General features: G+C 45.4%; 1 protein-coding gene across 1 annotated transcript in view; it reads right to left on the bottom strand.

Moving 5' to 3' along the window:
• Positions 1-11,247, bottom strand: part of C2H1orf159 (chromosome 2 C1orf159 homolog) — a 37,401-nt gene extending 26,154 nt beyond the window's left edge. Inside the window, exon 1 of the mRNA XM_077151631.1 lies at positions 11,237-11,247. The gene's annotated coding sequence lies outside the window, so the exon portion shown is untranslated. The remainder of the gene's footprint in view (positions 1-11,236) is intronic.
• Positions 11,248-14,359: the final 3,112 nt, after the last annotated feature.

Here is a 14,359-nt window from a genome sequence, read left to right as displayed (position 1 = left end):
AAAGAACCAGAGCTTTCACAATATATGGAGATTAAACAACACACTCTTAGATAATCAGTGGGTCAAGGAATAAATTGCTAGAGAAATCAGTAAATATCCGGAGACAAACGCTAATGAGAATACAACATATCAAAACTTATGGGATGTGGCAAAGGCAGTGCTGAGAGTGAATTCTTTTTTTAATTTTTATTAATAAAACCAATCAACATACAATTGAACACTTCTCTTTTTTTCATCACATAATTGTATATTCATCATCATGGTTATTTCTTAGAACATTTGTATCAATTCAGAAAAAGAAATAAAATGAAAACAGGAAAAAAATCATACATACCATACCCCTTACCCCTCTCTTTCATTGACCACTAGCATTTCAATCTACTAAATGTATTCTGACATTTGTTTCCCCTATTATTTATTTATTTTTAATTCACATGTTTTACTTGTCTGTTGATAAGGTAGGTAAAAGGAGCATCAGACACAAGGTTTTCACAATCACACAGTCACACTGAGAAAGCTGTATCATTATACAATCGTCTTCAAGAAACATGGCTACTGGAACACAGCTCTACATTTTCAGGCGGTTCCCTCCAGCTTCTCCATTATACTTTAATTAAAAAGGTGATGTCTATACAATGCGTAAGAATAACTTCCAGGATGACCTCTCAACTCTGTTTGGAATCCCTCAGCCACTGACACTTTATTTTGCCTCAGTTCTCTCTTCCCCCCTTTCGGTCAAGAAGGTTTTCCCAATCCCTTGATGCTGAGTTTCAGCTCATTCTAGGATTTCTGTCCCACGTTGCCAGGAAGGTCCACACCCCTGGGAGTCATGTCCCACATAGAGAGGGGAGGGCAGTGAGTTTGCATGTCGTGTTGGCTGAGAGAGAGAGAGGCCACATCTCAGCAACAAAAGGGGTCCTGAGAGTGAAATTTATTGCCGTAAATGAAAACTTGGGGATTTAACTGCTCACCTGAAGAATTCTGAGAAAGAACAACAAACTCACCTCAAAGCAAATAAAAGAAATAATAAAGACTAAAGCAGAAATAAACAAACTGCGAACACTAAAAGAATAGAAACAATAAACAAAAGTAAAAGTTGGTTCTTTGAGGAAATCGTTAAAATTGATGGACCCCTAGCTAGACTAACAAAGAAAAAAAGAGAAAGGACAAAAAAAAAAAATCAGAAATGAGAGAGGGGTCATAACTTCAGATCATGAAGAAATTTTAAAAATCATAAGAGAACATTATGAACAACTATATACCAACAAACTAGACAACTTAGATGAAATGGACAAATTCCTAGAAACACACAAAATACCTACACTGACTCAAGAAGTAGATCTCAACAAACCAATTACAAATAAAGAGATTCAATTAGTCATGAAAAATCTTCCATAAAGAAAAGCCCAGGACCAGATGGCTTCACAGAGAAATTTTATCAAATATTTCAAAAAGAATGAACACCATCCTGCTCAAACTCCTGCAAAAAACTGAGAAAAAAGGAACACTACCTAACTCATTTTATGAAGCTAACATCACTCTAATATCAAAATTGGATAAAGACCATACAAGAAAAGAAAACTACAGACGAATCTCCGTAATGAACAGAGATGTGACAATTCTTCACAAAATACTAGCAAATTGTATCCAGCACATTAAAAGAATTATACATCATGACTAAGTGGGGTTCATACCAGGAATGCAAGGGTGGTTCAATATAAGAAAATCATTCAACCTAATACAGCCCATCAATAGACTGAAAGGGAACAAAATCACATGATCATATCGATGGATGCTGAAAAAAGCATTCAACAAAATCCAGCATCCTTTCCTGATAAAAACACTTCAAAAGTTAGGAATTGAAGGAAATTTCCTCAATATCATAAAGGGCATATATGAAAAACTCATAGCCAGCATCATACTTACTGGTGAGAAATTGAAAGCATTCCTCTTGAGATCAGGGATGAGACAAGGACGCCCACTGTCACCACTGTTATTCAACATTGTCTTAGAAATACTCGCAGGGGCAATTAGGAGAAAGAAACAAAAGGTATCCAAATAGGAAAGGAAGAAGTAAAACTTTCATTATTTGCAGATGACATAATCCTATACTTCGAAAATGTTGAGAAATCCACAGAAAACTATTTGCGCTAATAAATTCAGCAAAGTGGCAGGATACAAGATTAATATACAAAAATCAGTAATGTTCCTACACACAAGCAATGACCTATCCATGGTGACAATTAAGGAAAAATTCCACTCAGAATAGCAACCAGAACCACATATCTAGGAAAAAGCCTAACCAGGGATGTGAAGGACTTGTACATAGAAATTTGCTGAAAGAAATAAAAAATAACCTAAATAGATGGAAAGATATTCCATGCTCATGGATAGGGAGGTTGAATGTTATCAAAATGTCAATTCTACCCAAACTGATTTACACATTCAATGCAATAACAATAAAAATCCCAACGACCTACTCTGAAGACTAGGAAAAGATGGTTATCAAAATTATATGGAAGGAGGCAGGCCACGGCATCTCAGCAGGCAGAGTTCTTGCCTGCCATGCCAGAGACACGGGTTCAATTCCCAGTGCCTGCCCAAGCAAATAAATAAATAATTTTATGGAAGGGAAAGAGACTCTGAATAGCTAAAGAAATCCTAAAAAAGAAGAAAGTGTGGGAGGACTATCACTTCCTGACTTTAAAGCCAACTTATCAAGCCACAGTGGCCAAAACAGCATGGCATTGGCACAAAGATAGAAGGACTGACCGGTGGAATAGAATCGAGAGTGCACAGACAGACCACCAAATCTATGGGCATTGGATTTTCGATAAGGCTCCCAAATCCACTGAACTGGGACAGAAGTCTTTTCAACAAATGGGCATGGGAGAACTGGATCTCAATAGCCAAAAGAATGAAAGAGGACCCCTACCTTACACCCTATACAAAAATTAATTCAAAATGCATTAAAGATTTAAGTGTAAGAGGCAGTATCATAAAACCTCTAGAAGAAAATATAGGGAGATGTCTTCAAGATGTAGTAATAGAAGGTAATTTCTTAAACTTTACACCTAAAGTACAAGCAGCAAAAGAAAAAATAGACAAATGGGAACTCCTTAAGAGCTAGAGCTTCTATGCCTCAAAGGACTTTGTTAAAAAGATAAAGAGGAGCCAACTCAATGGGAGAAAATATTTGGAAACCACATATCAGATAAAGGGTTGATATCCTGTGTACATAAAAATATATATATACAGCTCAACAAAAGAACAAACAACCCAATCATAAAATGGGCAGAGGATATGAACAGATACTTTTCTGTAGAGTAAATACAAATGGCTAAAAAGCATATGAAGAGTTGCTCATCTTCATTAGCTGTAAGGGAAATGCAAATCAAGATGACAATGAGATACCATCTCACACCAGTTTAACAAGCAGGAAGCTATGACTGTTGGAGAGGATGTGGGGAAAGAGTAACACTTATTCACTCTTGGTGGGAATGCACAATGGCTCAGCTGCTATGGAAATCAGTATGGCAATTCCTCAGAAAACTAAACATTGAGATGCTCTACGACCCAGCAATATCAATACTCGATACATACCCAGTAGAGCAGAGGGCAGTGACTCGAACAGATATTTGCACACCAATGTTCAGAACAGCATTATTCACAACTGCCAGGAGATGGAAACAAACCAGGTACCCATCAACAGATGAGTGGATAAACAAAATGTGTTATATACATACAATGGAATATTATGCAACATTTAGACAAAGTGATGTCCCGAAACATATAGCAGCGTGGATGAGCCCTGAGGGCATAATGCTGACTGAAGTAAGTCAGACACAAAAGGACAGATACTGTGATCCCATTTTATGTCTCTGGCAAACCTCCCGTGTTCTGGAGCAGCTAAAAGGAATAACCTGAGTTGAGGGCTCAGGAGCCCATGACAAACTATGGGCCTGTTCTGCAGCTGCTTGTTGAAGTGTGCTTGAAAAATTACTCCTTTTTTCTTTCTTTCCTTTGTATATAGACATTATACTTTACAACAAAAAAAAATGGTAAAAGACAAACTATGTTTTTTTGAGGATGCAGTTTTAATAATTAATCAAATGGCATTTAAGATAGTATTTAATATTTAGAATTTAAGAAACTCTATCTGTATCTGTAGATTTTTTTCCTTCATTGATTTAATTTAAAATTGGTTTATGAAACACATTGTACAAACAGGCTTTACAATGATTATTTAGATATTTTATTTAAATATGCCTAAAGATAAGCTAACTTAGATATCCATTTTAGATGGTTAAGATTTTCATATGTTAATTGCAAAAACATTTGTATCCTCATATTTTCCTGAAATCAGGAAAATGTTTAGTAATACGGTCATTACTATAGCAACATAGATATTTGTAATAACTTTCAACTTGATATTTTGAGAACATTCACGGTTGTGACAGCTGATCAAATGGTATGTAAGTTAGTGTTTAATATTTAGAATTTAAGAAACTCTGCTCTGAAATTGTAGATTCTTTTCCTTGTTGCCTCAATTTTAAATTGGTTTATGAAACTCACTGTGCAAACACAGATTTTACAATGATTACTGGGATACTTTATTTAAATATGCCTATGGTATTCTGTCCTGTAAACTACTTGTTGAAGAGTGCTTTGAAAACTATTGCTTTTTCCTTTGCTTTGTATATATATTATACAATTAAAAAAACATTTAAAAAATATGCTTATTTTAACTGTTCTACTTTGCTAGCTGCTGGAATGCAATATACCAGAAATGGAATGGCTTTTTTATTATTATTAATTAAAGAAAAAAAAGAAATTAACACAACATTTAGAAATCATTCCATTCTACATATGCAATCAGTAATTCTTAACATCATCACATAGATGCATGATCATCATTTCTTAGTACATTTGCATCGATTTAGGAAAAGAACTAGCAAAACAACAGAAAAAGATATAGAATGTTAATATAGAGAAAAAAATTAAAATAATAATAATAATAAAAAAAGAAAAGGAAAAAAAAACAAAAGACACAAACAGACAAACAAAAAAAAACTATAGCTCAGATGCAGCTTCATTCAGTGTTTTAACATAATTACATTACAATTAGGTATTATTGTGCTGTCCATTTTTGAGTTTTTGTATCTAGTCCTGTTGCACAGTCTGTATCCCTTCAGCTTCAATTACCCATTATTTTACCCTGTTTCTAACTCCTGCTGGACTCTGTTACCAATGACATATTCCAAGTTTATTCTCGAATGTCTGTTCACATCAGTGGGACCATACAGTATTTGTCCTTTAGTTTTTGGCTGGACTCATTCAGCATAATATTCTCTAGGTCCATCCATGTTATTACATGCTTCATAAGTTTATCCTGTCTTAAAGCTGTATAGTATTCCATCGTATGTATATACCACAGTTTGTTTAGCCACTCTTCTGTTGATGGACATTTTGGCTGTTTCCATCTCTTTGCAATTGTAAATAACGCTGCTATAAACATTGGTGTGCAAATGTCCGTTTGTGTCTTTGCCCTTAAGTCCTTTGAGTAGATACCTAGCAATGGTATTGCTGGGTCGTATGGCAATTCTATATTCAGCTTTTTGAGGAACCGCCAAACTGCCTTCCACAGTGGTTGCACCATTTGACATTCCCACCAACAGTGGATAAGTGTGTGGCATATTTCTCAGGGACTGGAGCCTAGCCATGCTTAAAATTTTTTAATCCTTCTCTCCCTCTCTACATTCACTCTCTGCCCTCCGTACCTGTAACCCCCCTCTCTGTTCCCCCCTTCCCCCTCTTGTTGTAGACCGCCCATTTCCGTAGCTCACCACTAAACCGCAAGCCTTCCTGTTATTCTCTTCACTCCTCTATACCTAACCTAAGCCCTCAGCCTAGCAACTGCCTCCTGCTTGTGTGATTGGCTGTCCCTTCCTGACGTGTGCGCCCAAGACTCCACCCCTCCCCGAGAGTACTTAAGCCCCACGCTTACCCCGCTCTGGGTCGTCCGAGCCCCGGGGTCTTCGGACCCCAGACGTCTCACTCCTCGGGTTCCCAGGTGGCCCATCCCGGAGTGTAACAATAAAGCTTTAACCTGCATCTGGCCTCAGTGAAGACTTTTCTCGCGACCGCCGGCTGGGGAAAGCGCCGGCTCCAGCTTACCCAGGTTAATTCCCTGCGAGCTCGCCCCAAACCCCTACCCAGTGTACCGGTCGCGCGGCCCGGCTGAAGCTATCAGCGGCATAAGTGTGCCTCTTTCTCCGCATCCTCTCCAGCACTTGTCATTTTCTGTTTTGTTGATAATGGCCATTCTGGTGGGTGTGAGATGATATTTCATTGTGGTTTTGATTTGCATTTCTCTAATGGCCAGGGACATTGAGCATCTCTTCATGTGCCTTTTGGCCATTTGTATTTCCTCTTCTGAGAGGTGTCTGTTCAAGTCTTTTTCCCATTTTGTAATTGGGTTGGCTGTCTTTTTGTTGTTGAGTTGGACAATCTCTTTATAAATTCTGGATACTAGACCTTTATCTGATATGTCGTTTCCAAATATTGTCTCCCATTGTGTAGGCTCTCTTTCTACTTTCTTGATGAAGTTCTTTGATGCACAAAAGTGTTTAATTTTGAGGAGCTCCCATTTATTTATTTCTTTCTTCAGTGCTCTTGCTTTAGGTTTAAGGTTCATAAAACCGCCTCCAATTGTAAGTTTCATAAGATATCTCCCTACATTTTCCTCTAACTGTTTTATGGTCTTAGACCTAATGTTTAGATCTTTGATCCCATTTTGAGTTAACTTTTGTATAGGGTGTGAGAGATGGGTCTTCTTTCATTCTTTTGCATATGGATATCCAGTTCTAGGCACCATTTATTGAACAGACTGTTCTGTCCCAGGTGAGTTGGCTTGAATGCCTTATCAAAGATCAAATGTCCATAGATGAGAGGGTCTATATCTGAGCACTCTATTCGATTCCATTGGTCGATGTATCTATCTTTACGCCAATACCATGCTGTTTTGACCACTGTGGCTTCATAATATGCCTTAAAGTCCGGCAGCGTGAGACCTCCAGCTTCGTTTTTTTCCCTCAAGATACTTTTAGCAATTCGGGGCACCCTGCCCTCCCAGATAAATTTGCTTATTGGCTTTTCTATTTCTGAAAAATAAGTTGTCGGGATTTTGATTGGTATTGCATTGAATCTGTAAATCAATTTAGGTAGGATTGACATCTTAACTATATTTAGTCTTCCAATCCATGAACACGGTATGCCCTTCCATCTATTTAGGTCTTCTGTGATTTCTTTTAACAGTTTTTTGTAGTTTTCTTTGTATAGGTTTTTTGTCTCTTTAGTTAAATTTATTCCTAGGTATTTTATTCTTTTAGTTGCAATTGTAAATGGGATTCGTTTCTTGATTTCCGCCTCAGCTTGTTCATTACTAGTGTATAGAAATGCTACAGATTTTTGAAGGTTGATCTTGTAACCTGCTACTTTGCTGTACTCATTTATTAGCTCTAGTAGTTTTGTTGTGGATTTTTCTGGGTTTTCAACATATAATATCATATCGTCTGCAAACAGTGATAGTTTTACTTCTTCCTTTCCAATTTTGATGCCTTGTATTTCTTTTTCTTGTCTAATTGCTCTGGCTAGAACCTCCAACACGATGTTGAATAATAGTGGTGATAATGGGCATTCTTGTCTTGTTCCTGACCTTAGGGGGAAAGTTTTCAATTTTTCCCCATTGAGGATGATATTAGCTGTGGGTTTTTCATATATTCCCTCTATCATTTTAAGGAAGTTCCCTTGTATTCCTATCTTTTGAAGTGTTTTCAACAGGAAAGGATGTTGAATCTTGTCAAATGCCTTCTCTGCATCAATTGAGATGATCATGTGATTTTTCTGCTTTGATTTCTTTGGAATGGCTTTTAAGAGGGGAGTTTAATAAGTTGGTAGTTTACAGTTCTAAAGCTGAGAAAATGTCCCAATTACAAGAAGTCTATAGACATGTCCAAGCAAAGGCATCCAGGGAAGATACCTTGGTTCAAGAAGGCCGATGAAGTTCAGGGTTTCTCTCTCAAGTGAGAAGGCACATGGCGAACACAGTCAGGGCTTCTCTCTCAGATGGAAGGACACATGGCGAACATGGCATCATCTGCTAGCTTTCTCTCCTGGCTTCCTGCTTCATGAAGCTCCCTGGGAGGCGTTTTCCTTCTTCATCTCCAAAGGTCGCTGGCTGGTGGACTCTGTTTCTCGTGGCTATGTCATTCTGCTCTGCTCTCTGAATCTCTTTCATTCTCCAAAATGTTTCCTCTTTTATAGGACTTCAGAAACTTATCAAGACCCACCCAAATGGGTGGAGACATGTTGTCACCTGACGCAGTTTAACAACCACTCTTGATTAAATCACATCTCCAGGGAGATGATCTGATTACAGTTTCAAACATACAGCACTGAATAGGGATTAGAAGAAATGGCTGCCATTACAAAATGGGATTAGAATTAAAACATGGCTTTTCTAGGGAACATACATCATTTCAAACCAGCACATTAACCTTACTAAGATATCCATTTTTGGTGGTTCTAAATGTCTTGCTTGTTTTCTTAAATAAAAATGTTTTTTAAAAAAGCCATTGAAGAGATTTAAGCAGAAAAAAAAAATGATTGCAGTTCACCACTTTAACAGACTAAAGGAGAAAAATCATATGATAATTTCAAGAGCTAAACAAGCATTTGACAAAATTTAAGGCCCATTCATGATAACTCCCAGCAAACAAGAAACAAGAAAACATCCTCAATCCGACAAAGGAGATGTTTAAAAGAGCCTACAGGTAACATCATAATCAACAGTGAGATACTGAGCCTTTCCCACTAAGACTGCAAACACTAACGTGTCTGAATTCTCATTGCAGAATACAACCGCAGGTTCCAGCCATTCCAAGACGACCAGAGAGCAAAATGAAAGCCATAAGGGACAGGAAGAAAGAAATAAAACTGTCTCTAAGCAGACAACATGGCTGTTTACAAGGGAACTCCTAAGCTACAAAACACAAAAGCAATCATGTACCATGACTTACACGTGATCTAGCAATGTTCCAAGCACACACAGTCAATATACAAAATTAACTATACCCCCAAAAATAAATAAATAATTTTTTTTAATTAACTATTTCTATATTCTAATAACAAATAATTGGAAAATGAAATTTTTAAAAAATGTCGTTTCAATGGCATTCTGCCAGGTGAAATGGGCGGCCACTGACGATATGTTCCCAGAAAGCGACATTCCTGACCCCAGGCCCCTTGGGTGTGGGTGCCCGCAAAGAGCCTTTCGGTAAGGGGCCTCAGCCGGGGGTGTCCAGCTTGCAGGGTCAGTGAAGGCCCTATGGGGGGCCCCAGGAGTGGTCAGCGGCTTTAAAAGAACCAAGAGGGATGGCTTACGCCCTCTTACTTCAAGACCTACGATTAAGTTACAAGGACAAAGAAATCAACCTGGGGAGACAGAACAGAGGCCAGGAGGAGACTCCCACAAAAACATACCCGACTCTCAACAAGATGCCAAAGCAGCTCAATTGGGAAAAGCTGGTATTTTCAACCAAGGGCGTGGGAACATCTGAATACTGACACAGAACACACAGGGATCCTGGACTCACATCGCACAAGGGGCTGGTTCAGACATCTCAGTGTAGACGCTGCATCTATGAAGATTCTCAAAGAGGACACAGGAGGATCTCCTCATGACTGTAGTTAAGCAAAGGCAGGGTACAAAAAGCACAAACAATACGCTTTCCCTCCCTGGAAGACAAACCCTGCCCTAAGGGCCCGAGGGGAAGAGCGGGTCCTAGCGGACCACGGACTACATGCCGGAATCTGTGCTGAGAGCCTGTGATGGAGGGACCTGGCCTGAGCGCCGCTGGGAGAAGGTGTCTGGACCGAGCGCAGGGTTAGGGTGAGGGCTGATGGCAGCGGAGTAGGCCCACCCGGGCTGGCCGGGCGACCAGGGCGCAGCAGACCAGCCCGTGGACGGCGTCGCGCAGCTGCAGCAGGTTCCAGGGAGCCGGGGCACGCGGACCCCTCTCAGCTTTCCCAACATCCGCCTAGCTCGGCGCCTAAGGACTTTCCAGGAGGGGAATATGCCATGGCAAGGGGATAGCGGCGTCAGCGCGCCTCGGACGGGCCACCCACAGGCCGGCCACCGGGCGCAGGGACTGGCCGGCCGTCCCACCCCAAGCCCCGGTGGGGTCCATAAACCCTCCGTGCAAGCCCCTGGGCGTGCACACACCCTGCACGTGAGTTATCCCATGCCCATTCGCTAAAAAGTGCTGTCAGCTTCAACTCTGAAAACTTTGTCGCAGCAAAAACACCGAGACTGGGCAAACGGAGATTAAGGAAATGAAAACCGCGACGGGAGTTTCTGTAAATCGGCCCCCAAGAAAAACGACGCCACGGCCGCTGTGCCTTTACCGGTGCGGCCTGCAGGGAAGCGCGCGGGTGGGCGCGCCGGGGAGCTGCCGCTGCCCGCAGGGACGGTGGGTGCCCTCGGGCGGATGACCAGGACCCCGGCCGGACGCCCCGCGCAGGGAGGCCCCACGGGACGGACTCGGGCAGGCCTCCGTTCACGGAACCGGGCACAGGCCAGCAGGGCGGGGCTGGCGGGGCGGCCGCAGTCCTCGGTAGGCGGCCGAGCTGCGAGCTGGGGTGAGAAAGGGGACCTCGCCGGCTCTGCGCCGCGGCGGACGACACGCAGACAGGGGACCCCAAAGTGCAGCACGCGGAGGCCCAACGTGCCGCCGCCCGCGGCGCGGAAAGGACTTTCGGCGTGATTTTCCCGCCAACCTCCGACTGCCCCAGCGTTCGATTTTAAAATGAAGAGTGACCTGCGCGGCTACCCTGGGCACTCGCGGCCGAGGGGGCGTGCGTGGGGCGCGGCTCGGCCAGCAGGAGCCGGCGCGCAGCCCGTAGCTCGCTCCTCCCCTAGGCCCCGGGAGACCCCGCCCCACGCGCAGAGCCTCCTCCCGACCCACCGCCCGAGCCCCGGGTGCAGGCTGGCCGGGTCGGGGCGCTCGGCGGGGCTGCGAGGCGGGGGCTGGGATTGCAGCGGCACGGCCAGGGCCCCGGCCCGCTCGAAGCACGCCCCCGGCCTCGCGGCAGGACCCCCAGCGCAGCCCGACGCCCCGGCCTGGGTCCCCACTCCCTTCGCGGCCGGCGGCCCCGCTCCCCGCGTCCCACTCACCCCAGCGCGCCTCGGGTTTCCCCCTCGTGCCCCCGCCCCCCGGCGGCCGCGCCGCGCCCACTGGGACTTGTAGTGTCTCCGCCGGCCCAGCCCGCCACGACGGATGGTGGCTCCCCGAAGAAAACGACAACTCCCGGCGGGCCGCGCGGCAAGTGGCTTCCGGCGCCGGAGCCTCGAGAGCCGCGGGAGCTGCGCGCGGCGCTCTCTGGGAAGTGTAGTTTCGGCCCTTGTCGTCGCCGCCGGGCTGGGCAGGAGCGGACTACATCCCCTAGGCTTCCGTGCGCGCCACCCGGCGTCGGCGTTGCTAGGAGACGGGGTCGCCGGCGGCCGCGGGTCTGCAGTCCATCGCCTAGCGGCGACGCGAGGAAACTGCGGGTTGGGCCCGACTGCGCCGGGCAATGAGTCCACGACCTGCTCTCCGATGCGCCGCCGCCCGTTAGAAACCGGTGTGCGGCGGGGACCAAGCCCCCTGCCTGCGCGCAGGCGCGTCTGGGCGCCTCGCGGCCGTTTAGTTCATTGTCAGAGCCCTTGCTTTGCAGATGTAATAGAAATAGTTACGCCTAAGTACCCTAGCTGACAAATGCCTTTTTTAATGCAGTTTTATTGAGCTATACTCACACACCGTACAAACCACCCCAAGTACACGGTCGCCGGCCCTCCCAGCTTCGCATGGCTGTGCAAATATCCTCCTGATCGATTTACAACATTTTCATGCTCCAGAAAGAAAACCCAAACCGCGCATACCTTACCTACCCATATCATTTTTCCTCTTATTCTTCTTTTAAACATTTTTAATTATGAAATGTATACATACAAAAAAAACAATAAATTTCAAAGTACATTGTAACAGTAGTTATAGAAATTTTCTCAGCCTTAGAACTGTGAACTAGCAGCTTATTAAATTCCCCTTTTAAAAGCCGTTCTGTTTCTGGTATATTGCATTCTGGCAGCTAGCAAATTAGAACAGTCCCTAATATTTTAGACAGTGTCAGGGGTTTCCCCAGCAGGAAAGCTAATAGTTCCATATTTATTCTCCTGTCCTTTAAGGGACTTTGCCAATAATTTTTAATTAATTGCCCAACATACTCTGGGATGTATCTGGGCATTACCTTAAGCCATATGGAATCACAAGCCCTCACTCCCATTCTGGGCTCCATGCGTTCGGGTTGTTTGAATGATCTATCCAGGCAGGTTGAGTTAGATTATGGGCTACAGAAAATTTAGGTTTTAGACAAAATAAACCTCTCTTCCTTTGGTCTCATACAGTAGGTGAAGTTCTAAAATGCAGACAATGTCCTCCTTTCCCTGTATTCTGAATTACCTTAGTTGCAACCCGATTGGCTTCGTTCTTATCTCGAATTGGAGCCTGGTCTCTTTTTTGGTTTCTTTAACAGTCGTGCCACATGGCAATGCTGACTTCCATAACTAGAACTCTGCTCTGAGTCTTAGGTGTCACACAGGTAGCCAAAGTTCCAGAGAAATACCAGCTATACATTCACATACAGCCTCTCAAAGCCTAGAAATAGCAATTACAGCTCTGGACTAAAGGTGACTGCTATAAGCACTCACAATCTAGGCCCCAGTTTTCTTATAGGTATTTTCTAAAAGAGACCACAGAATATTTGTTCCTTTGTTCTTTTGTTTCTGGCTTATCTCCCCCCATTAGTGACCCATAACATAGGTGTATTTGGTACTGCTGACGAAAGAGTATTAAATGTTACTGTAAGTATAGTGCATCGTTTGCAATAGGTAGCTTGTGCTGACAATACCTCCTCAAATACAGTAGGGAGTTTAGGATTTGAAGGAACAGTAAACAAACTAATGTATTTCAAAGCAACAATCGCTGCAGGCTTTCCTCCCTAGGGCCGGGGGTGCCTGCTCGGTGGCCGTCGGGCTCCTGCGCTGTCCCTGTGGACGCCAGTCTGGGAGGCGGACGGGAGCTGGGCAGGGAAAGGGGCCTCTGAGAAGTGTTGAGACCCACAGTGCGCGTCTTGGAGGAAGTCCTGCAGCACCTGCCCTGCACCTGCGGGTCCCAGCAGGACAAGGGTGCTTGGAGGCCACTGTGCCCCTGACCTCCTCTGGCTGACCGTGCCACCGGCCTCCTGCGGGCTCCGGCCACCCCCGCTGACCCACCTGTGCGCGGCCGTCCCCGGGGCTCCCAGAGGGCAGCAGGGGGCTGTGACACGTCCCCAGGTCGGCGCGGCGGCCAGCGGGTGGAAGGGCAGCGTGGCCACGGCCTCAGCCTCCTGCCCCCACATGCCACCTCTTCGTGAACCCGGCCAGGACGTCCCCATGGCCGCGTGTGTACGGATGAAAGGGCGGCGGCCCAGCCCAGCGGCCCGGCACAGGTGGTCTACATCTCCCGTGGATGCTGCCTCAGGCCCTTCGTTCCAAGTGGAATGGCCAACATTTGCAAGGGCCGTCGAACTGCACGGCCGCCCCAGGGAGGAAAGGACGCAGGTCCCCGCGGCGCACACTCTGGCCTGTCTGCCGGTGACCCGGCGCGCGGCATGGCGACTACCAACAGGCGCGAGGGCGCCACGGTGCCCGGGGTCATGACCTCCCACGGCTAGCGCCACCAGCAGGGCCACCCATCTGGCCAGGACCCCGGGAAGTGCCCACAGCCCTTCTACCTCCCAGGTCCCCAAGCACCAAGCCCCACCTGGTGCCGGGACTGTACCTTTCTCTTCTTCTCATGTCTCTGTCTGGTTTTGTGTTGTTGGCACGATCAGCTTGGACGCCAAACACAAGACAAAGTAACAGAGGCCATGACGCGGGACGAGCCACTTCTGCCAACCCCACCCGACCCGGAAACTCCCTACTCACAGGGGATGTGGGGACAGGAGGTGTGGGGACAGGAGGTGGTGTGGGGACAGGAGGTGATGTGGGGACAGGTGGTGGGACAGGAGGTGATGTGGGAACAGCAGGTGGTGTGGGAACAGGGGATGTGGGGACAGGAGGTGATGTGGGGATAGGAGGTGATGTGGGGACAGGAGGTGTGGGGACAGGAGGTGGTGTGGGGACAGGTGATGTGGGGACAGGTGGTGTGGGGACAGGAGGTGGTGGGACAGGAGGTGATGTGGGGACAGGAGGTAATGTGGGGACAGGAGGTAATGTGGGGAC

Source organism: Tamandua tetradactyla, chromosome 2, assembly GCF_023851605.1.
Source record: "Tamandua tetradactyla isolate mTamTet1 chromosome 2, mTamTet1.pri, whole genome shotgun sequence".
Taxonomy (NCBI): domain Eukaryota; kingdom Metazoa; phylum Chordata; class Mammalia; order Pilosa; family Myrmecophagidae; genus Tamandua; species Tamandua tetradactyla.
This window is presented reverse-complemented; position numbering and strand designations above follow the sequence as displayed.